This window comes from Zalophus californianus, chromosome 13, assembly GCF_009762305.2.
Source record: "Zalophus californianus isolate mZalCal1 chromosome 13, mZalCal1.pri.v2, whole genome shotgun sequence".
NCBI classification, from domain to species: Eukaryota; Metazoa; Chordata; class Mammalia; order Carnivora; family Otariidae; genus Zalophus; species Zalophus californianus.
This window is the reverse complement of record NC_045607.1, coordinates 8,406,002-8,428,418: the sequence shown is the minus strand read 5'-3', so window position 1 is coordinate 8,428,418 and position 22,417 is coordinate 8,406,002. Positions and strand designations below refer to the sequence as shown.

The window sequence follows — 22,417 nt, the reverse complement described above, 5'->3', positions numbered from 1 at the left end:
GTGAGGCCCACCCTGATTATTTAAAATGGTAACCTCCCCACATTGTCAGCAGATGTAGAATGTTTCCCCACCCCATCCCATGAATGGAGCTGCCACGAGGGCGGGGGGTTGTCTGCTCCATTTGCAATGCCAAGCACGTGGCCTGGAATGTGCAGGCACTCCATCAGTATTTCTGGCCTGAGTGAAAAGGCACACCTTACAGTGGCTGCCCCATGGGTGGGAGGACTACAGAGAGGCAGGGCCAGGGGGTCCGTGAAGGGGATTGCCTGAGGGGGTGCCAGGTATAAGGGAGGAGGCCCTTTCTTTCCTTCCTTCCTTTTCTTTCATTCATTCATTCATTCATTCATTCTTTTTTTTTTTTTAAGATTTTATTTGAGAGATAGCATGAGCAGGGAGGGGGCAGAGGGAGAAGCAGACTCCCCGCCAAGCTGGGAGCCTGACGCGGGGCTTTATGCCAGGACCCCAGGATCATGACCTGAGCTGAAGGCAGACGCCTAACGAACTGAGCCACCCAGGCGCCCTGGAGGCCATGTCTTATACTTACCAATAACATCCATAGAATCTATTTACTGAGAACCCACTATGTACCTGCCACTGCACAAAACATTTGCAAGTATTTTCTACTTTAATGGATTCTCACACGGTAGATGCTGTTAAGATTCTGTTGTCATTTCCATTTTACAGATGAGGTAACTGAGACCCAGAGAGGCCAAGTGAATTGCCTAAAATCACAGAGCTGGGAGGTGGCAGAACCAGGGATAATTGGAGGGCTCAGGAAAGCTTCTCTCATCTGATCTCATGTATTCCAGCCTTCAAACTCTTACCGACTACCCAGAAATGTACATAATCTGGTCTTTAATACTAAAAAAAAGGATTAGCATGATCACTTTCTGACTTCATGTTAATTTATGCTAAAATCAGCCTGACACAGAAGGTGAAGGTTATGTCTTCCCCAGGCCCCTCTGGGGCTTCTTTGGTGAGCAGCCTAGGTTCGGGTACCCCAGCCGGTGGGGCTGTTACAGAACAGACCCTGGGCTCCCCAGAGCCAATCAGAACTGTTTTCTGCTTCTGCTTCAGTGAGGAAGCCTAAGCGTGATTCCGTGGCCAGCTCAGCCTTTGGGGCCAGGCAGAGAAAGGTGTTCGGCAGCCTTTGGTCTGGGTTGGGCTACGAGGTAGGGCTGCACTGACGTTTACTGGAAACCGGGCTGAGTTTGTGAGTGTTTGCCTGGTTTCCACAGTGCTCTGGCTGCTTCTGCACCAGCCCGTGGCCACGCCTGGCCCGGAACAATGTGGAGGAGCAGCGCTGCAGGCCAGGGCGGGCAGGCCCTTGTCTTCCCACCGGCGCTCACCTGCTGGTGACAAATACCCTGCTGTGCTCTGGGTGCTGGTGCGGGTGATGCTGCGCTCCTCTGCCTTGGCCAAGAAACCGCCAGCGGCCCAGGGAGGCAACCTGGCTCCAGAAAAGGGTTGGCTTCCAAACCTTCCCAGGCCTCAAGACCTGGCAACGTGTCACTGTTTATCACTGAGTCCTGTCCCCTCCCACAAGTGGGCTCTCGAGCTTCCCGAGCAAAGCCTGTGCCCTTGGACTTGCCATCCTGAAAGCTGAGCCTCTTGTGTGAAACGGTGCGATCCAACCCACCTTGCACACTACTTAAGGGACAGAGAAATGCTTCCCAAATTAGAGATGGCAATAACACGACAGCGGCACGATGGCGGACAGCAAAGCGGGACTTAGGAGCGCTGACCACGCCTCCCTGCGGAGAGACCACAATTAATGCTCCTCCCCCGTTTCTCAGAGGAGGCACTTGTGCCGGTCACAGAGCTGGGCCCTGAGCAGGAGCTCTGTCTGGCCTCACCGCCCAGCCCTAAAGCTGCCCTCTGGTCAGGCTGGATCCCAGCTGCCCGGCCGTCCCTGGATCTTACACAGTGCTGGGCAAGAGATGGGCAGACGCAGCGCAGGGCCGTGCTGTTTTGAAAGAGCATTTCTCGTGATTGTTCAGTTAAAAAGAACACCAAACTTGATAATTAACGCTCATACAGGTTTTCAGGTTCACAAAGCCCTGCATGCGCATTATCTCATTTAATCATCGCAACATTGAGAGCTAGTTAGTTGTGTTGTGCTGTTTGGAGGGTGAGAAAATTGCAGCTCCAGGGGGTGTCTGGTATCTCGCTCGAGATGGCATTGCCGTGGTGCCACCGGTTGTGAGGCTCGCGATTCTGGGTCTTCCTGTTGCGTTTTCCTGGGGTCTGGGCTTGGCGGGAGTGACTTGGGGCTGAGTGGGTTACAGAAGGAAGGGAAGAAGCAGGGCCCTGTGCGGGGTGCCTGACACACACTGTCATAGGTGCTCTAGCCAGGTGGTTGTTCCCCACTTCTACTTTGTAACTGGGGACACTGAATCCCAGACAGGCTAAGTGACTTGCCCAGGAGCATGGAGCAGATAAGAACTAGAGCTGACCCAGCTGAGAGCTCAGGTCAGCCTGACACCAAGGGCTGAACTCTTTGCACTGCCCTTGGCTTTGGAGTCATTTATTTTCCTTAAAGGTTCTAACCCCCTTCTTCAGTTTTCTGCTACTTTGGCAGCTCGTAATGGGCAGTAATGAGTTTGTTTACTTTTGTTCTCTTGATATTTATGCAACTAATTGCACCCCAAGAGAAATAACCCTCCCCAGCATTCCAGCCATCTTAGGCCTGGAGAAGAACTCCATTGCAATCAAAGCGGTGCTCCTCAGTTTCTTCCTCTGACCAACAAAGAAAAGCAACTCCAACTGTTTTCCTTGGCTTCGAAATGAAAATAAAAACGATTCTTGAAATTGCTTTTCCACACTGTATTGTGAGGAGTTTCCATTATATACGGGTTTCCCTCCCCACAAGTGGAGCTGGTGTGACCAAGCCACGTGATGGCGCCTGCACACTGGGAGGCGGCCTCCCCTGGGCTTGGGTCCCACCCAGCCTCCGGTGGGCAGCCCCGAGCGTCCCTGCTTGGCCTGGTGCAGTGGGGCCACACACCGTGTGTCCACGTCCCACTCGGCACCACGGCACTGCAACCCAGCCATGGGGCCACTTTGTGGGAAGAATCATTTTTATAAGATGGAGTTGTGTCATGCCCTGCAGCAGAAGCTGGTGGCCCCGGGGGTTAGGAATGAGAAAAGTTCAAACACTCAGGATGATAACTACAGTCAGTTGTCACTATGACTCAAGTGCTTTATATACATGATCTTACTTAATCCTCCCAACAACCTCAGGAGGGAAGCCCTATTATTTCAGGGCTGCCATGCAGGTGGCCCAAGTTGTGCACTGTGCAACTCTAGGGAGCACAACTCACATTCAACAGTCTTTGTAGTTTGGGATATTTATATTACAGCCATTTTCTAATTCCCACAAAGATGCTTTTAAGACTAACAGCAGGGCTGACAATTATCCCCATTTGCAGGTGAGGGAACTATTGAGATTCTAAGACCATGAGTCATTTTGCCCACAGTCACCGAATTACTAAGTGGCGGAGCCAATGAAAGAACCCCAAAATATACCATGCTGAAGATATAGAGAGAAAAGTGCTGGAGTGACAGGACACTCCAAAGAAACTGCTCTCTGACCCCCCACAGGCAAGGGGAGAACAGAAGAGCTCCTGGGATCCTCAGGACTGCTGACCCCAGGGAAACCTCTGGATTCAAGCCAGCTCTCATGGTGTCACCCACCCAGGCTACAGTCCCATGTGAAGGGCTCACAGAACCTGTCCCTGCCTCTGTTGTCAGCCCTGCCCCATCATTCTGTGATCACAGAAGGCCAAGGATGAGCCCAAACCAGAGGCCCTGCAGGAGGCCTGGGAAGTGGGCCCCTGCCAGGGAAGTGCAGGAATCTGGAACCGCCACCTGACCCTGAGTGTGGCCGGCTGGCCCCTGGTGTCTGGCTTTGGGAAAGCTAGGAACTTGAGCTCTGCGTGAGTGAGTCTGATGGACCTGAGAACGAATCGTGATTGTTAAGGCAACATCAGGACCAAGAAGAAAAAACCAAAACTTCAAAGTTGACAGCTTTTCCTACTAAAGCTGTTTGAGATGTATGGTGTACCAGTGGGATGGTACCCAAACCAATTGGTAATCCAGGATATGGGAGGGATCCAGATAAAGGAAAATTCCAGAAGAAAGGGCCCCAGAGGGCCCAGCTGACCATATGACCAAAAGCATAGATAACAACAGCCCTTGTTTGTTTGCGGTAAACGCACCGCGTGCCTGGTGTGCCCTTTCTCGGCACTTAACAGCCCTGGGTATAAGGTTGGCCCCAGCTGAGGCCCGTTATCTTATGTAATTGTTAATAACACCCCCTCTTACTTGCAAAAGTGTCCCGATTGGGTACCAAATTATATGGTCCCTTTACCCCTAGGAGAAAAGTATTATTATCTGCATTTTGGGGGAGAATAAACCCAGGCCCAGAGAGATCAGGTCACTTGTCTGAGGTCCCTCGGAATAAGTATCAGGACTGGGATCCCGCTGTCAGCTGCAGTGCCCACGCCCTCACTTCCACCGAGATTCTCTCTCCAACCAGCGTGAACAAACAAAAGGTGCCTGTCTGTGTGCTTCATGGCCAGGATGCAGATTGCTGCGTAGTCACTGTTAACTGAATCAGTAGAAATGGCTTTCAGGTCAGTACAAGGGGGAGTTTTGTTGGATGTTCGAAACAGCTTCTTGATTATCCAAGTGGCAAGACCCCAAAATGGGCATCTAGGATGAGCAGTGGCGTCCTTAGAAAACCTGAAGGAACTGTGCCTTGCTTGTCCTAGGTGCTTCACCGCTAGCCTGGAGGCCAGGGAGGGAACAGCCACATCCCAACGGCCACCCCCTCTCAGCCCAGCATCGTGTGATTCATTCCCAACCAGAAGGCCGTGTGGGCACCCAAGGAGTCTGGAGCCAGTTCCCAGACCCTGCCAGCTCAGCTCTCATAAGACCTTCAAATGAGCCATTTGTTCATCCATCCAGCCCTCCATCCCCTAGCCTCCCACCGCCAGCTAGTCATCGTGCACTGTGACAGCTGGGTCCTGCCCTGTCATGGGTGATGGGAACAGAGGCGGGAACCAGCCAGGCAGGTAGTGTCGGATCCCACTGATCTGCCTGGGAGAGTAGCAGCGGGGGGCTGAATCTGCCTAACGCCCCGGGCTCTCGTGCTCCTGCCCCTGGGGAGCTGCCGGCTCCAGGGGAGGGCTGACTGAGTTCGTGGAGGAGGCGGGTTGTGGTCATACTGTGAGATCATAGGGCAAGACGGGATGTGGTTAGGCAGTGGGGAGCTGGTTGCCTTTGTCAGGGGGACAAGGATGCTGCTGTTACTTTTTCACGGTGTGTTATTTGGGAACCATTTTGAGATTCCCCCAAAGCCTGCGCCCTGAGCCCTCTGTGCCAGGAGCCCCAGCCAGCAGAGCCGAGGCGGGGCAAGCCAGCAGAAGCCATGTCAGAGCCCGGCTTCTGAGTTGGCTGCTGCGCTTCCGGCGATGCCTGGTGTGCTCTGAAGCCTTGGAACCAGGGGAGCCTCAGATGAGAGGGAGAAGCCGGGCCCTGGGCAGACAGTGCTGCCCCATGGTGGCTTCCTGGCGACTCTGGGCCTTGCCTGGAACTGCTTTTCTAGGCCAGGCCAAGTGGTTGGCACCTAAGGCCACCTTGGCCTGTTGGCATGGGCTCATGCCTTGAGCACCGGGACAAGCACATTTTGTGCCTACCTCTCAGATCCCAGGAACTCTGTGAGGCCGAGCCTGTGATTATTTTCATCTCACAGAAGAGCAGACAGAGGTAAGGGATGAAGTCATTTGCCCAGAGCCACAGAGCTACCAAGTGGTGAGGCCAGGCCTGGAACCAAGTTTGTCTACCTCAGAGCCAGGTTTCTTACCCACACAGTCCTAACTGGCCCCCCGGCCTTTGGCACTCGCTCCCCCTGCACTCCACAGTGCAGGCGGCTCCAGGCCCGTCTGTCTAAAGCTCCCAGCTGGTCATGTTGGTGTCCTGCTTTAAAACAGAGTCTCTGTGCTCCCGCTCAGGCTCCCTGCCTCTGTGCACACTCTTCTTTTTGCCTCAGCACCTTCCACCGTGTCTTGCCTGATGCACACGCCTGTCTCCCTCTCTCAGTTGACCTCCCAAGTCCACTTCCCTGTGAAGCCACTGTCCACAGTGAGGGCCCCTCCCTTCTCCGCCCCCAGGAGCAGCCGTGGCTGCTGCTTGCACCCATCACAGCACACAGACACAGCTCATCTGGTTGTGCACCCCCAGACTGTGAGCTCCTTAAAAACGGGGTCAGGGTCGTTTCCCCTCTGAATGCCCAAGAGCCAGGACCTCACTTAGATTCCTACATAGGACTTCAAGGATTTCATTCATTGAATGTATTTCCCAAGCATTTCCCCTTTTCCGGCCACTGTGCTGGGGCTGGAGATAGAGCAGGAGCAGGGTAGGTCCCGACTCTCAAGCGGCCCACGGTAGTAGGTGGGACAGAGAGCAGGTGGGATGGTGATCAGTATCTTGGCAGGGCGGCTCAGGGGGCTGGAGGGGCAACCAATCCAGCTAGGGTGAGGATTGGGGGGGGGGATAAGGTGGGAGTAGAGGCACCCCAAAGGGGCCTTGGCTGGACAACACAGAGGGAAATTGTGTGGCACCATGGGACTGAGAGGCTTGTTTGCTCGGTCTGAGGCTTGCTTGCTTCATTCATTCATTCATCCATCCATCCATTCCACACATCCCTTCTCTGCCTGGCCCTGAGTATTGGAAGTCCAGCAGTGACTAAGAGATACCAACCACCTTTCCCTCATGGAGGTTGGACTGGGGCCACCTCAGGCAAGACTTTGGTCATTGCTGGAACTGAGCCGTTCCTTGGGTGCTTCTTAGAGATAGGGACAGACTTCCTTCTGGGCTCCACCCCCCCCCCCCCCCCCCCCCCCCGCCAAAACACACACCTTTAGATAGAGAGTGCGAGCAGGGCAAAGGGAGAGAGAGAATTCTAAGCAGTTTCCACACCCGGCACAGAGCCTGATTCGGGGCTCGATCCCATGACCCTGAGATCACCACCCGAGCTGAAACTAAGAGTCAGACGCCCAACCAGCTGAACCACCCAGGCGCCCCCTCTCTGGGCTTTTCTTAGAGATCCTGTGCCTGCCTTTCTGGAGGACTAGGCAGCAGGAGGAGACTGAGGTTCTGGGGCTGCTGGCCCCAAGACAGGCTGGTTAGTTTCGCCCGAGAATAGACCTAACACAATAGCTCAATTGTGAGAGGCCTGACTCCCCCCTGCAACATGGGAACTTTTCTGTGATCAGAATGTGTCTTACAATTGATGTACACATGTAACAGGACATTGTAACATTTTAACTGCCACCCCCACCCCAGGCTGTTATTAAATCAGTCCTATGGTTTACAGTCAATACGAGGGAATACGGTTTTGTTATTGAAACTACCCTTGGCATGAGATTCTGATGTGACCTATCTATCACCACAAACTCCCAGTTGCCCGTGGCTGAATAACCCTTCTATTTGGGGTATTTTATATAAATTCACAGAAAAGAATGCTATTCAATGAATTGATTCATTCTTGAGATTTCCCCAGTATGTCTGTCCAGGACAGCAGTGGGCTGGGGTAGGAGGAGTCCAGATCTGGGTTTGAATCCTTGCTTTTTGGCCCACTAGTGGAGGGACATTGGCGGAGGTGCTGCAACCTCTGAGCCTCAGTTTCCTCCTCTGTAAGATGGGGACAGCACCACCCATTTGGTGCCATGTGCCCCCCCCCCCCTTTGCAGGTCTCTCACTCTTGTACATTTGTGTGATTGTTGGATTCACCTTCTGCCCTCCTTCCACTGGCCCCTGGGCCCTACCAGCAGAGCCCCTCCACATCTAACTGGTGTCAGTTGAGACCATTTCGGGTGAAATGGGCTATGATTCAGAGAGGCCCAAAGCTGGATGTGCCTGCCTTGGGCAGGCTGCTGTTGTTTGTCCTAAGGTAGCTACCGGTTGCTGTCTCCCTGATGTCTTCTCAGGATTGCTTGAGTGTGCCCCAGTGCAGACTGTGGGGACCTGCACTCTGGTTCTGCAGCCCGTGGAGTCTCCAAGTAGGGATGTAGGAAACACATGAAGGGTATCTCAGACACATAGGCAAAGGTTTGACCGAGGTTCCGCCCCACTGAGCTGGTGCCAGAGTCCCACGGTGCTGTGTAGCTGTGCTGAAGCTCATCTGTAGGAGGGGGTTGATAATGCCTGTTCTGTCTCAGAGAGAGGCTTCTATGATAAGCAAGTGATGCATCGAAGTCAGGTAAGCATGTGGTTTTCAGATGGCATGGTGTAAGCATTCTGTAGGACAGCAACCAGAACAGACTTGGCTGCCGGAGGACCCAGTGACAGGGTCAGCAAAAGAAAAGTCAGGATGCCTTGAACAGGGCAGTGGAGTGAGGTGGAGAAAGGCATAGGCTTTGGAGCTAGGCTGACCGGGGTTCAATAATCACCAGCTGTGTGACCTTGGACAGGGTTATTAGTTTGGGCCTTAGTTATCTCATCTGAAAAATGGGATGCTAAAACTAGAACCTACCTCCTAGGGTTGTGTTGAGGATGAAATGAGATAATCCATGTGCCTTAGTTAGCTGGTACTTAATAAATCGTTGTGGGATGATGGGGTAGAGGGAGAAATGGCTTAGTTGCTCTGCCCATGAGCTTAACAGCAATACTGTGCAGTCCCCTCCTGGGCCATGTGTTTCACACATTTTATCTGTTCTACTACAAGTGCCTTTGTTGAGTAGCAATTGATCTAATTTTTGTTAGCCAGGCCTGTGAAGTCCGTCAGAGCCTCTGCTCAGACAGGCCTGCCCAGAGAGCACAGTGAGCCACTGTGGTTCCAGCCTGAAGCTGGGAAACCTGAAGCTTCTGCGGCCCCAGAGGCCTATGCTAGAGATGCACATATCTAATGTCAGCTTTCCCAAATGCTGTCCAGAGTTCAGGAAATCCACTGCAATCTCTGGGCCCACAGGAGAGAAGCCACTGTCCTAAGCTAAGACGCACCAGCCTTGGCCTCCATGTGGTCAGAGGTGGTGATGGAGATGGAGTTTGGGGGAGGAGTCCTTGTGTCTCCCTCTGTGACCCTAGGACAGGCCTGGCACTGGTCTTCCTGCGCACAGAGGTAGCTCAGTTTCCTCACCTACCATGGTCCTGACAGGGGCCCGACAGGCAGACAAGTAGTGCCCATATGGGTGGTAAGGTTGGTATCAGGTATATGTACCCTCCCCTAGTGTGAACTTCAAGGACCTGGACATGCTGCAGTTTACTGCAGACATAAAGCCCCCCCTCAGCTCCTTGGAAGACCCCCTCTGTGTGGACGGCAGCAGTGGCCACGCTGGCTCGGCCTGGTGGGATTTTCTGGCAGCCCTCACAGGTTGTCCAGGATAGAGAGAGTGTGGGCCCCTGCTCTTCCTGGGTCTCTGCGACTCTGATGGTTATGGGTCCTGATACCCGGTGACTAACGTTTTCTGAGGGTTTGCCACACAGCAGACGCTGTGTGAAGGCCTTCTCGGGCATGATCCCATGTGCTCCTCCTAGAAAGCAATGGAGTGTGGCTCAGAGTGCTGGGTTCAAGTCCTGGTGCTGGCGCTTACTAACCAACCCTGTGGCTTTGGGCACATCCCTGAACCTCCGTACCTCAGCTTCGTCTCGTAAAATGGGGATGAACACTAGTACCTGTGTTGTAGGGTGGCTGTGAGGGTCCCTGGAGCTGGTAAGTGCCTGGCTCAGGATCAGTGCCGTGTAAGTGTTAGCTGTTACTAAGAGATGGGCGGTAGCATTATCCCATTTTGAAGAAAAGGAAACAGGTTTCGAGAGGCTGCGTGCTCTGCCTGAGTCCCGTGGCTCCTGAGTAGAAGAGCTAGGATTTGAACCTAGCTCATGAACAAACACTACCTTACTCTGCCTCAATGTGGGAAAATACATGTGGGGAGCATTTGGCCAGCTTTGGAAGTGGCATTCTCGGCTTTCCTCAGAGCCCTGGTGAAAAGAGATCCTTTTCTAAGGAACTGAACTGGCCTCTGGGAGTTCTCGTAATCCCACAGCAGAAGCAATAGCTGACCCGTGACACACATATCACAGAAGGAGAAGGGAGGGATCAAGGAAGAATTTCTGTTTGGAAATGTTATCTAATGCTGAGTGCTTTCAAGGGACTCAGAATGTGGAGCCCACGCTGTACCCCCTGCCGGGGTGCCAGGGAAGCCTGGTCCTCCCCTCTTCCCCTGCCACATACAGCCTGCTGGAGACCTGGGCGGGATCAGGCATCTGTGGACATGCAGGGAAAGCCAGGGCAGCACTTTGTCCCGAGCCACAGTGACGGAAGTCTCTAGCTGGTGTGTCCCTTCCAGCTCTGGACCCCTTGGGTCCTCTCCTCCCCAGCTGAGGGGTGAGCAGCAGCTGCTTTTTGCTCCAGGGAACTTTCTGAACAGGGGCTCCCGGCTCTGGCAGGACAGTGTTTGCTTTTGCTTTTGCCTTGGCATAGTCTCTAGGCAGGGTGCATAGGAACCCAAAACTTAAAAACGACTTCCCATGTCCTTGGGCTACCCTGTCCCCCTAAGCACACACCTACACACAGGCACGCGCTCACGCACGCACCCCAGCTGCCGGGCCGTGCCCGGGAGCCGCCTGCCTTCACCCCAAAGGCTCTTTGTCTGCGGCAGAGTAGGGCTTACAGATGAAGCTCTCGAAGCCCAGCCCGTGGTCTCATGCCCCCAGAACACCACCCTTGGCCCAGGTGTCCACAGGTCTGCCCCAGCAGATGCCTTGTTTCCTCCAAACGAAAGCAAGAGTGACCCCCTCTGGGGTCCAGCTGCACACACCCCCAGCTGGAGGGGTCAGGGTTCTGGAACCCGCAGACATGGGGCCAGCTACTGCCTCCTGCCCCCTTGTCCCTTGGTGCCACAGAGCTGGCCCCTTACCTCTTCACTCCTGCTGGACTCCCCGGGGCAGCTCCTCACATGCTTTACCCCAGCCGTCAGCAGGGCAGCCTGTCCATGGCCTCCAGGAGGGGTCCCCGAGTTGCAGGCCGGACTGGCCGCCGAGCAGCCCTGCCTCACTGGCCTCTGCTTGCTCTGCTGTGCTCCACAGCCGGGCTTGGGCCGGGGGTGGGGCGGGGGCTGGCCTGGGGTCCGGCTGGGGCTGCTTACAACCTGCCTCCTTTCCCAGCAGGGGCCAGTGGCTGCCTCAGTGCCATGCTCTGCAGGTCCGGGGCTCGGGCACCACTGCTCAGGGCTCCAGGTCCATCCTCAGGCCGTCTGCACCAGCCTCATTTGAACTCCCCACTCCTTTGTGGAGCCTTTACATGCTGCCGGAGGAAACTGTGAGCACAGCCTGACCCTGGTTGGCTGCAGGCACTTCTCTCCACCCACCAGTGCAAGAGGATCCCCCAGGCCCCAGAAAGGCTCCGGGCCTCCCCTCAGCCCCAGACAGAGGCGGGCCGCCCGGTGATGTCACACTAGCTCCGGCCCCAGCTGGCCTGGCCCCTCCCGCCCCAGCCCGCTTTGGCGGCCCTCGCCGGCCCCCTCCTTCCCTGGCACGAGCAGCCCGGCCAGCTCTACTCTGTGGCCCGCCCGCCCCTTAGTGCGCTCTGCCGAGGCAGAGAGCTTCCCCTCGGACTCAGGTAATGGGTTTAGGTCTGCTCTAGCTGTGCAGGCAGCAGGGAGCAGGTCCTCTCCCTGGATGGCCCCCTCATCTCTGCACTGCCTCACAGAGCCCCAGGTGCGCAGGCAGGGCAGCCCCGCACAGATGGCTTCTCCCCGTGGGTGCCCTTCATAGAGGCCTCTCTCACCTCGAAACCCTGGGGAGGGAGCCCAAGGCTGTGCACAGAAGCCAGCAGACTCTGTGCTGACAGCTAGTGGGATGCAGTGGCCTAAGACACTGAAATACCACAGGCTGGGCGGGGGGTTGGAGGTGGTATGCACGGGAGAAATGCCAGTCACTTCCCACCTAGAGGCCTTGATTAAGTCATTTCCCAGTTCTAGCGTCCCTTTCATGCATCGGTAAATGAGCCAAGACTAGTGATCTGCCTAAATGGATTCCATGGTGTCAAGCGGGAAAGGGCTTGGTGCCGGGCAAGGGTCCCTCAGTGGGCTGGACTCTGCACTCAGGTGGGCAGGCCAGGGACCACACTCCCGGAACCTCTGTGGTGACCTCCAGACCTTTGAGGAGCACATGATGAGAGGCCCCAGCACAGAGTGTCACTGGGGTGGGGCTCATGAGTGTTCATGGAGTCAGAGCAGAAAGGAGAAGACAGCGCCGGAGCCCCACAAAGTGAGCAGTCCTACAGATATGTCAGCGCCGCGGGCAGAGGAGGGAGGCCAGCGAGTACTGGGAAGGGAGCAGCTGGGTGCGGGTTTGTGTCACTGCCTGGGCAACAGCTGTGTGAAATTCTGGTGGTGACTCTTCTTTCCTCTTTACCAAGGTTTAGTAATGATGGTGGTAGTGGTGAGGACGTTCGGGTACAAATCGGGAGAGAAACTTCAGTGGGGTTCTCCTTACCCTCAGGCATAGCATACCATGTTGCTGGTCCCTGGGCAAGCAGGTCCAGTGTGGTCCTCTGCTCGTCAGGACTGCCACTCCTGTCTTTGCAGGGAGCAAACTTTGCCTCTTGCCTCAGCCCCTCCCAGCCTGCTCAGACACGCTCCCTTTTCCATCTGTCAGTCCCATTCCTTTGTAGAAGGCGAGTCTTCACCAGAAGACCACAGTAGCTTACAGCCAAATGGTCGGGTTGGACAGATATACTCCCCACAACTACCGTGGGGGTGAAGGTGGCCAGCCACTCTGGAGGGTCCCTGTGCATGGTCTGCACAGAAGCCATGGGAGCTGGGGACTCAAGACCAGCAGAAGCACATAGGATGGAGCTGCATCCTTCTCAAGCAGCACCCTCGTCAGCCTGGAGGTTGGCATATTTCCTTCTTTTCCCCTTCCTCTCTCTTGTGTCTCCTCCAAGATGTTTGTTGGGAACCTGCTCTGAGCTGACACCAAGAAGCCAAAGTTGCTCTCCTCACAGAGCTTGCAGTCAGGAGGGGAGACGGACAGACAAACGCATGAGAAGTGCTGGGTACTAAGCAGGTATCTAAGCGGGAGGCTGGATTAAGCCTGGCAGTCAGGGCAGGCTCCCTGAGCTTGTGGTGTTGCAGCTGAAACCCGAAGGATAGGTCAGAATGAGCAGGTGTGAGTTCGAGAGACGATGGTCTGGGTAGAAACAATAGTGTGTAAGGGCCGTGTGGCAGATTGCTTTTTTGAGGATGGCCCCAGTGATATCTCCTAGTCCAACACGAGACCTTGACACTCCTCCCATTGAGAGGTAGGGTCTCTGTCCCCTCCCTTTGAATCTGGGTGGGTTTGTGACTTACTTATAACCAGTGGAATACAGTGGAGATGACACTACCTGATATCCAAGGCTGGGTGAGAACAGGCAGGGCAGTTTCTGCCTTGTTCACTGGGAAGCTCTCTAGGAGTCCTGAGCCGGTCTAGACCCTGAGAAGTCCAGCTACCTGCAAGCTGCCATGCAGAGGCCGGGTGTAGCATAGGTCCCAGCTGACAGCAAGCATCCACCCCCAGATGTGTGAAAGATGCCTCTCAATGATTCCAGCCCCTAGGCAAGAGTCAGCTCCAGCTGCTGAGGTCCCAGGTATCGGGAGCAGAGATGAGCCACTGTACCACTCCGTAGCTGAATCCTTGACACACAGAATCCATGAGGATAAGAAAATGGTGGTTTGGGCTGCTAAGTTTCGACGGTAATTTGTTACTCAGCAATAATAGCTGGAGCAATTATAGGGAGTTCTTCCCAGGAGTGCATTTGTCTGAGGAGAGATGGGGAGCATGGCGGAAGACGAGGCCTTTTCAGAGGTGGGACTTGATCCAAGGACAGTGGGAAGCCACTGGAAGGTTTTGAGCAACTTGCTTTTATTTCTGAAAGGCCGCATTAGTTGTTGAGTAGAGACTGAGTGGCGGGAACCGTAGACAAGTCATCTGGAGCTGGTGGGCGATGGTTGCAGCCATCCTGGTGAGAGAGGCAGGTGGACACAATGGGGCTCACTGGGTCAGGGGGACTTTCCAGGACCCATCCTCCCCTGGGAACAGGTGCAGCCCAAGTCCCTGATGACTAGAGCAAATTTGCTTCCACAATGCAAAGTTCCTAGGATCCCATCAAGTGGGAGAGGAACACCAGGATGGCCTTGCCCTGTCCATGTTTGCACATCCCTTGCCCCTGAGGAGGCCTTGGGCAGTCAAGGATGCTGCTGGAGAGCTTGAGCTGTGCATTCAAATTCTGGTTCCACCACTCAGTAGCTCTAAGCCTCACTGTCCTCATCTGTAAAATGGAAATGTTACAAGGACTTACCTCATAGGGCTGTTGAGAAAAATAAATAAGATGTGACACATTAAGTGTAATGTGCACTGGCTAGTACACGGTACAGACTCAGTGTTGGCCTCCTTCCTTGGGCTGTGAGTTCCCGGAGCACTGGAGCAGGTGTGTGGGTGTGGGCCACACAGAGCTCTCCTTCTGTGCAGCCCGGTCCAGAGGAGTGAATAATTGAGTGACTGGCTGGGGAGGATGAGTGGCTCAGAGTCTGACAGACCTGGGCTCAGATCCCAGCTCTGTCACTAACCTGGGCAACGTTCTTATTCTCTCGCAAACTTTGTTTTCTCATTAAAAAAATTTTTTTTTAAAAAACGATACTACTCACTCCTCAGGGTGTGAGAGGACTGAGTGATATGATATGCACCTAAAGCACAATGCCAGGCATTAAGCACTCAGTGGTTGCTCAGGAAACGGGGCTGTTGTTCTTCCCTGCTCCCAAACACCTCTCCACTCTTGCTCATCAGACTCCTAACTTCAGCTTGGAGTCCCTGTGACCTCCTTGAGGAACACCATTCCCACATTTCCAGCTGCCTGTTGGACCAAAGTGTCATGTGACTAAAGCACATGAGGAGAAGGGACTCTCCCTTTCTTTTTTTACATTTTTTGGTCAGGATGTTTTTCATTCTGTGTGAGGTTTATGTGGTGGCAGAATACAAAGAATCTTAATTACGTCCCACAATTTGTTTTAATGGTTTCATGTGCTTTCATATCTTATCACCTTTCTGACAGTTACAATTTTTTTTTTTCTGTTGGGAATGTTGGGCTGTTCTCCTGAGGTACTGTATATGGTGGAAGTGTGTGGGCAGTGTGTTATAAAAAGGGGTGCCTGGGAGGGGACTTCCCTGTGTCTTGCAAACTCAGCATCTCATGTGCATTTCAAGCCTCACAGATTCCAAATTGATGGTTTTCTTCCCTTCAGCAGTTTTTAAATGCCTTTCCATTGTCTTCTGGCCTACATTGTTTCTGATGTGAAGTCAGCTCCCTTACTCATTACTGCTCCTGTGTACATAGTGAGTCTCTTCCCCTCTGATGTCTTTTAAGATTTCTCTTTATCTTTGGTTTTTAGCAGTTTGTGGTGTGAATAGGTGTGTTTCTTTGCATCGATTCTGTGCGGAATTCACTGAGCTTCTTGGATTTTTGAGTTGATATGTCTCGCTAAATTTGGGATTGTGTGAGGCAATTTGAGGCCATTATTTCTTCTAATATTTCTTCAGTACAATTCTCTCTTCCCTCCCCTTCCGGAACTCCATTTACATACTTGGTATTGTTCCACAGGTCACTGAAGCTTCCTCCCTCTTTTCCTTCCTTCATTTTCCTTTTCCTTTTCCTTTTTGTGCTTCAGTTGGATCATTTCTATTACTTGTCTTCAAGTTTGCTGACCTTTTCTTCTACAGTGTCTAATCTGTTAATTTCATCCTAAGTATGTTTTATGTCAGGTACTGTATTTATTGGGTCTAAAATTTCCACCAGATTTATTTTTATAGGACCCATTTCTCTTCTGAAATTTTCTATCTGCTCGTTCATTCTATTTTTCATTTCCTGAAAATCCTGTGCATATATTATAATAGCCATTTAAAGTTCTTTTTTTTTTAAAGATTTTATTTATTTATTTGACAGAGAGAGAGAGACACAGCGAGAGAGGGAACATAAGCAGGGGGAGTGGGAGAGGGAGAAGCAGGCTTCCTGCCGAGCAGGGAGCCCAATGCGGGGCTTGATCCCAGGGCCCCAGGATCATGACCTGAGCCAAAGGGAGACGCTTAACGACTGAGCCACCCAGGCACCCCACCATTTTAAAGTTCTTATTTACTAATTCCAACATCTGGCTCATCAGTGGATCTGGTTTTCTTGACTATTATTTTTTTTGAGCATGGGTCACATTTTCCTGCTTCACATGTCTATTATTTTTAAATTGTATACTGGACATTTCGTATGATACATTGAAGAGACTGTATTTTATTGCCTTCCTCTAAAGAATGTTGTGTTTTGTTCTGGCAGGTGGTTAAATTACTGGCATACCCCCTTGATCTTGTGGAGGTTTGGTTTTTAGGTTTTGTTCAGGTAGGTTTATTTTGGTTTTGTCCATAGTCCTAGGGTATAACTCTTAGTCCTGGGCTTACTGGTAAGGCATGGCTTTTCCGGGATGAAATCAGAAGCCTTAAATGTTTGCTAAGTCTCTTTAGCTTAGCAGGACTTGAAATCCAAACTCCATCTTCTGAATGCCCTGCTTCCCAGCTACTGCTTTCTTTTGGGCTCTGTGGAGTCTCTCTCTCTATATATATACAATTTAGGGATTATCTAAGGATTTGAGGGGAATTTGTACAGTAATTTTGGAGCTCCCACTTCCATGGCTGTCTCCCTTCTGGCATTTTCCCCTTCAATTTCCATCCTCAGTGCCCAACTTCTTTGTCTTCTTCCCAGCCAGTAATACTGCTGCATTCTTTTTCAGTTCTGTCTTCCGTTTATCACCATGAACTGGGAAGTGCCCTAGTTTCAAAAACCATGTCTCCTCCAGTTTCTGTTGCTTTGGATTGTTCTCAAGTGCTTTCAAGCAGTTATTTTGTGTATTGTCCAGAGTTTATCATTGTTACTGACCAGAAAGTTAGTTCAGTACAATCTACTCTTCCATTTTGGTAACTGGAACTCCCCACATCCCAACTGAATCTGTCTTCTCCCCCAAACCTCCTGTACTCCTGCTGCTCTCAGTGCCCTTGATAAACCTAGCCAGCTGGTTGGTGGTTCTTTTTTTTTTTTTTTTAAAGATTTTATTTATTTATTTGAGAGAGAGAGAGAGAATGAGAGAGAGAAAGCACATGAGAGGGGGGGAGGGTCAGAGGGAGAAGCAGACTCCCTGCTGGGCAGGGAGCCCGATGCGGAACTCGATCCAGGGACTCCAGGATCATGACCTGAGCCAAAGGCAGTCACTTAACCAACTGAGCCACCCAGGCACCCCTGGTTGGTGGTTCTTAACTCTGCCCTTCCTGCTCTCGGTCATATAGTCTTTTGGGAAATATCAGCCCCAAGAATTCACAGATTGATTCAGCTCAGTATACCCACCTGGGCACTGGAAGAAATGTGTTGTCCCCACAAGCCTTGTTAGAGCACCTTATACAGCTAATTATGATATGCTAGGCATCAAGCTCAACATTGTATAGGCATCATTGTTTCCTCCTCTCGTAACTTGTGAAGGTAGTGTTACCATTCTTTTCTACTAACAAGAAGACTGAGGCTTAGCGAAGTCAAGTTCCTTGCACACCAGGCCACACAGCTAGAAGGCAGTGGGACTGAGATTAAGACCCATATCAAAGCGAGCAGAAACACAGTTGTCCTGAAAACAAATAACATCTCTTTAATTCTAAGACATTTTTTTCTTGTTTTAAGATCCCTGAAATCAGGAGGCAGCCTGTCAGGGGCTAATTGATCTCACTTTTTCTTTTTTTTTTTTTTAACTAGAACATGACACATTTAATAGTTGATGACTTCTCAGGTTCAAGATCAAGGAATTATGGCAGTGTTAGTGATGGGGCTCCATCCAGTGAGGTTGGCCCGTGGCTAAGGGACAAAGAAGCACATCCCCTCCTCTCCTCTCCTAGTCAGCCGGTCTTGGAAAGGTCCAGGGGCGTGTCCATCCTCAGGAAGCCTGTAGAACTGCCAAAAGCCTCCCTCCCTCCCTCCAGATTTAATGCAACAGCTACCTCTAAGCTAAGACTCAGCCAGCTGGACCCCCTCCTCTCCTGGGGGTGCTGTCGTCAGGTCCTGTGACTTGCCCCGGTAAGAAGTTTGGAGACTCATGTTTATGGGGAGATTCTAAGGCAGTGCTACTGGTTATCCCGTACTGCCCAGTGTCCCACAGGATGTCCCAGCACATGGAAAGCCCTTTGTGGACACTGTGCCTGTTAAATGCTGGCCAAACAAGTTTATCCAAATGTCAGCACAGGATGCATGTTCAGTTACAAAGTCGCTTCGAGAGCCTGTTATTAGCTCCTGTATGACCCATTTCATTCCCACTTCTCAACCCACCCGCCAGGAGCAGAGTCAGGGTAGCCCTTCTCCTCACGCGTGGACATCATCTAATAGTCAAAAACATTTGCTCTTCAGTCAACAAATATTTATTACACTCCATCTGAGCACCAGAGTTTGGGCTCCAGGTCAATTTGCCCAAAGCCAATTTGCTAAGATGTTTAGTTGACTGGTTTTCATTTTGTCTTTATAACAGTATTTTAAGGAATGTTCGATTGGCCTCATCTGCCCTCTTCTTACTGCAGCTGATGCAAAGCCTGTCCCCAAGAGGGGAGACTGAGAAGCAGAGGGAAGAGAGATTTAATTTTAGTTTGCTGGTTTTCTTTGTATTGTCATAACAAAAACTTCACAGAAATTTTCCAAAGCTGTTTAAAATCATCCCATCCTATATAAACATGTTTTTAAAGATTTTATTTATTTATTTGAGAGAGAGCACACGAGCAGGGGGAGGAGCAGAGGGAGTGGGAGAAGCAGGCTCTCTGCTGAGTAGAGAGCTGGATGTGGGGCTCCATCGCAGGACCCGGAGATCATGACCTGAGCTGAAGGCAGATGCTTAACTGACTGAGCCACCCAGGCGCCCCACCTATATAAAAAACTTAAAAATTGCTTTTTGGAAAATTGTCTGGGTCAGACAGAATCTATCCCAAACAGGAGATGAGGGACTAAGGGCGGTTTTATGGTCAGTGGGGGAAGACCACAACCCCCTTATAGACACCTGCTGGAATTCTCCTCCCAAGGAGCAGCCGAGCTGTTGCTGACCTTGCTGATCTTTCCTGGAGCCCAAGAAGGCAGCTAAGTAGATAACTGGGGGCTTCTGGCAAGAGACTGATGGGGTGAGCTTCACAGGCCCGAGTCCAGGGTCGGGGCACGAGGCAGGGGTGCCAGTGCCGTAGCGGGCGATGCACTCATCAGAGAGGCCTGAGGGCAAGTCTGGGACTGTCTTGTCCTGGACTCTGTCTGGAGCATCTCACTAGAGGACTAGCACAAAGAAGCACATGATAAACGTCTGTTGAACAGCTATGTGGGAATGCTAGCCTTCAAAACACGCTCCCTCTGTGTCACATCCAGGATTCCTGACTCAGCGTCTTGGGGCTGAAGGCAGCAAGAGTGCAATTTAGGAGTCTGGCTAGAAGGAGAAAGGAGAGGAGACCCAAGATAAGAAAGCCTCCCTGACGTCGTGGGGCTGCGCCCAGACCTCCGAGGCCTACCCCAGACTCGCCCCAAGCTGATTCTGGGGGTCCCCTGTAACTCCTACTCCACTGACCTGGCTCCCAGGTGCCCCCGCCTCAGCCTTGCCCTCTCCCCTTCCCATCGGTCCATCTGCCAGGCAGGTGCAAGAAGGAAGGCAGCACCTGCGCTGGGCATTCGGGGCCATCTTGCCAGGTGTGGGTGGGGCAGCAGGGGGACATCTGCTCATATTCCATATTTGGGGGGGTGCTGGTGGTGTTCGCAGTATTAGCGCCTCTCCTCCCCACGGCAGGGCCAGGCCCCAGAGCGCTTTGGCATGTGTTATCTCCCTCAGTCTCACGGCAGGCCTGGGAGCGGGGAGGGCAGCGATATTCCCTTTTGTAGATAAGGAAAATGAGACCATGATGATGCTATGGTCACTATTACCGTCATCATGTATTAAATGTTCACTGTGCCCCAGGCACGGTGCTGGTCATTGCCTTATCTTGCCGAATCTTCCCAGCATCTGCAGAGGGCGGGGCTCCAAGCGTTGCTCCGGGATGATTTCTGCCCACCCAAGGCACTTTGCTTTCATGAGCTCCTTCTTCCACTAAAAAATGTTAAAAATCATTTTCTGTGACTGCATTGGTATAAAGACAAATAGGTTAACATTGAATATTAAGGCATTTTCTGACCTAAAATTTCACTTTTTATTCTCATTTTAAAAGAAGTTAGAACATTTTTGTGAGCCCCCCCAAAGTACTGTGAGCCCTAAGCACCGTGCCTGCTGTGCCTAATGGATAACTTGGCCCTGACTATAAATCCACAAGCCCTTACCCACAAATCCAGAATACGAAAGCTCTAGAAAAACAGCAAGCCTTTTTTCAAAAGTTTGGCTCAGATTCATTTGGTGGCAAAATCTGACTTGAATTGACATGAGGTTCTGTGTAGTCTTTGAACCGCTTAATGTCCCTACCCACCTGTTTAGGGAGCTGCTCTGACTCCACGATGGGGTTGGAGGACAGGCGGCCTGGGCACCACATCCCATGCCGACATTGTATGCCCCCTTTGTCCCCCACCCAGCGGACCCCTCTGCCTGCTCCCTGTTCTCCTCTCCTGGATCCTGAATTCCTCAAGGACAGGACCATGTCGTGTTCATCTCGTGAGTGCAGATATTAATCATTTCTCCATAAATCCATCATTTCCCTTTTCTTAAAGAACCCACAGGGAGCCGCCGTTCAGAAATTTATAGCTGGGGTCCAAACCCAGCGTTGAGCGTGTGATTATGATGAGCCCATCCCTGGAGGGTCTCTGGAGCTGCTCCCCATAAGCAGAGATGAGGGGGACGTGCATATGGGTCCCTGGAGGAACAGGTGGGAGACAAGTTCAGGGGAAGGAATAATAGAGACAATGCTGGTCGACCACTCATGCGTCGCAGGCTCTGTGCTGTTAACGTCCATTATTTATTCCCGCAACAGCTCCATGTGGCAAGAACCATCACTGTCCTCCTTTTCTGGCTGAGGAAGACAAGATGAGAGCCCTAAGTAGCCTGCCCGAGGGCATGCAGCGGGGGAGAGATGGCGCACAGGTGTAGCCCCGGGCACACGGACCTCAGGCCGTGGTCACGCCTCGTGCCCCCAGGGTGGTGCCTGAATGCAGCCCAGCTCCCAGAGAGCAGCTCCGAACCCCAGGCCAGCGAGGGCTCTCTGCAGAGGTTGGAGGGGCAGTTTTCACGGTACTTGGGGAACATGTGAGGCTCATGCAGTGCTGAGCTGGGAGACTCGGGGCAGGGTGAGAAGGTACCACAGAGCACAGCAAAAGGCCTGCCCCCCAGTACTGTGTGGGACACCCATCAAGTTATCCCGTAGATGTTTATGGAGTATCTGTGTGGTGCCAGAGATGAGATCATTTGCAAGACTGATGAAACTGGTTCACGGACTAGGTAAAGATGGGGCGGGTAGGAGCGGGAAGGAGGCTGCTTTCAACAGGGTGCTCAGCGAAGTTTCTGAGAGGGAGGGTCATGTGAGCCAAGACCCTGGTGATGGGAAGGAGGCAACCATGCAAAGGGAACAGCACATGCAAAATCCGTGGGATGGGAACCAGCTTGGCCTAGCTGAGGAATGGAAAGGCCACTGTGACCAAGCAGCAGAGACAAGTGGCGGGGGGGCGGGGGGGAGTGGGGACCAGTGAGAGAGGCAGGCTGGGCAGGTGAAGCCTTGGGGTTTTATTCCGAGTGCAACACAGGCCCCTGGAGGATTGCAATCAGGAAAATGTTATGCTTTGTTTTGCATTTTCTCAGTGTCCCTTTTGGTGCTGGGTGGAGAATGGTCCAAGGGGGAAAGAATGGAACTGGGAAGACCATTAGGAAACTTGAGGGGCTATCCAGGTGAGAGGCCAGGGGATGGGCACTAGGGCAGTGTCAAGGAGACAGTGACCGGTGGCTGGATTCAGGATTTTGGAGGAAGAGTTGACAGGAACCCAGCATGACTCTAATATGGTGAGGATCAAGCTGCATTGTTTAGCATCCTGAAGATTTGCCACTTGAGAGCCCTAGAAATAGAATTCTGCGAGCAGAGTAGTGACCCACAGTTGGGATTTCCATGTAGTGTTGGGCAGTGCACACCCTACACAGCTGTACATGACAGCCCTGACCACAACCAGCAGACATTTGGGCACTGTCCTCCAGAAGTGTGGGGGCAACAGTTGGCGACAGGAAGCTGGAGCAAGGAACCATCACCCAAGACACTCCCAGAAATGACTGGGGAAGTTAGGAATGAGGTTGAGGTGAGGCAGTTGTGCTGGAAGGGTCTATAGAACATGCTTGAATTGCTGTTAATGTTCCCACAGGCTGGAGTGGACTGGAAAAGT

General features: G+C 52.3%; 2 protein-coding genes across 8 annotated transcripts in view; one reads left to right on the top strand and one right to left on the bottom strand.

Annotated features, from left to right (window-relative positions):
* Positions 1–11,381, bottom strand: part of ANGPTL2 (angiopoietin like 2) — a 35,144-nt gene extending 23,763 nt beyond the window's left edge. Inside the window, exon 1 of the mRNA XM_027614321.1 lies at positions 10,920–11,381. The gene's annotated coding sequence lies outside the window, so the exon portion shown is untranslated. The remainder of the gene's footprint in view (positions 1–10,919) is intronic.
* Positions 1–22,417, top strand: part of RALGPS1 (Ral GEF with PH domain and SH3 binding motif 1) — a 227,364-nt gene that overhangs the window by 115,380 nt on the left and 89,567 nt on the right. The gene's annotated exons all lie outside the window — the stretch shown is intronic.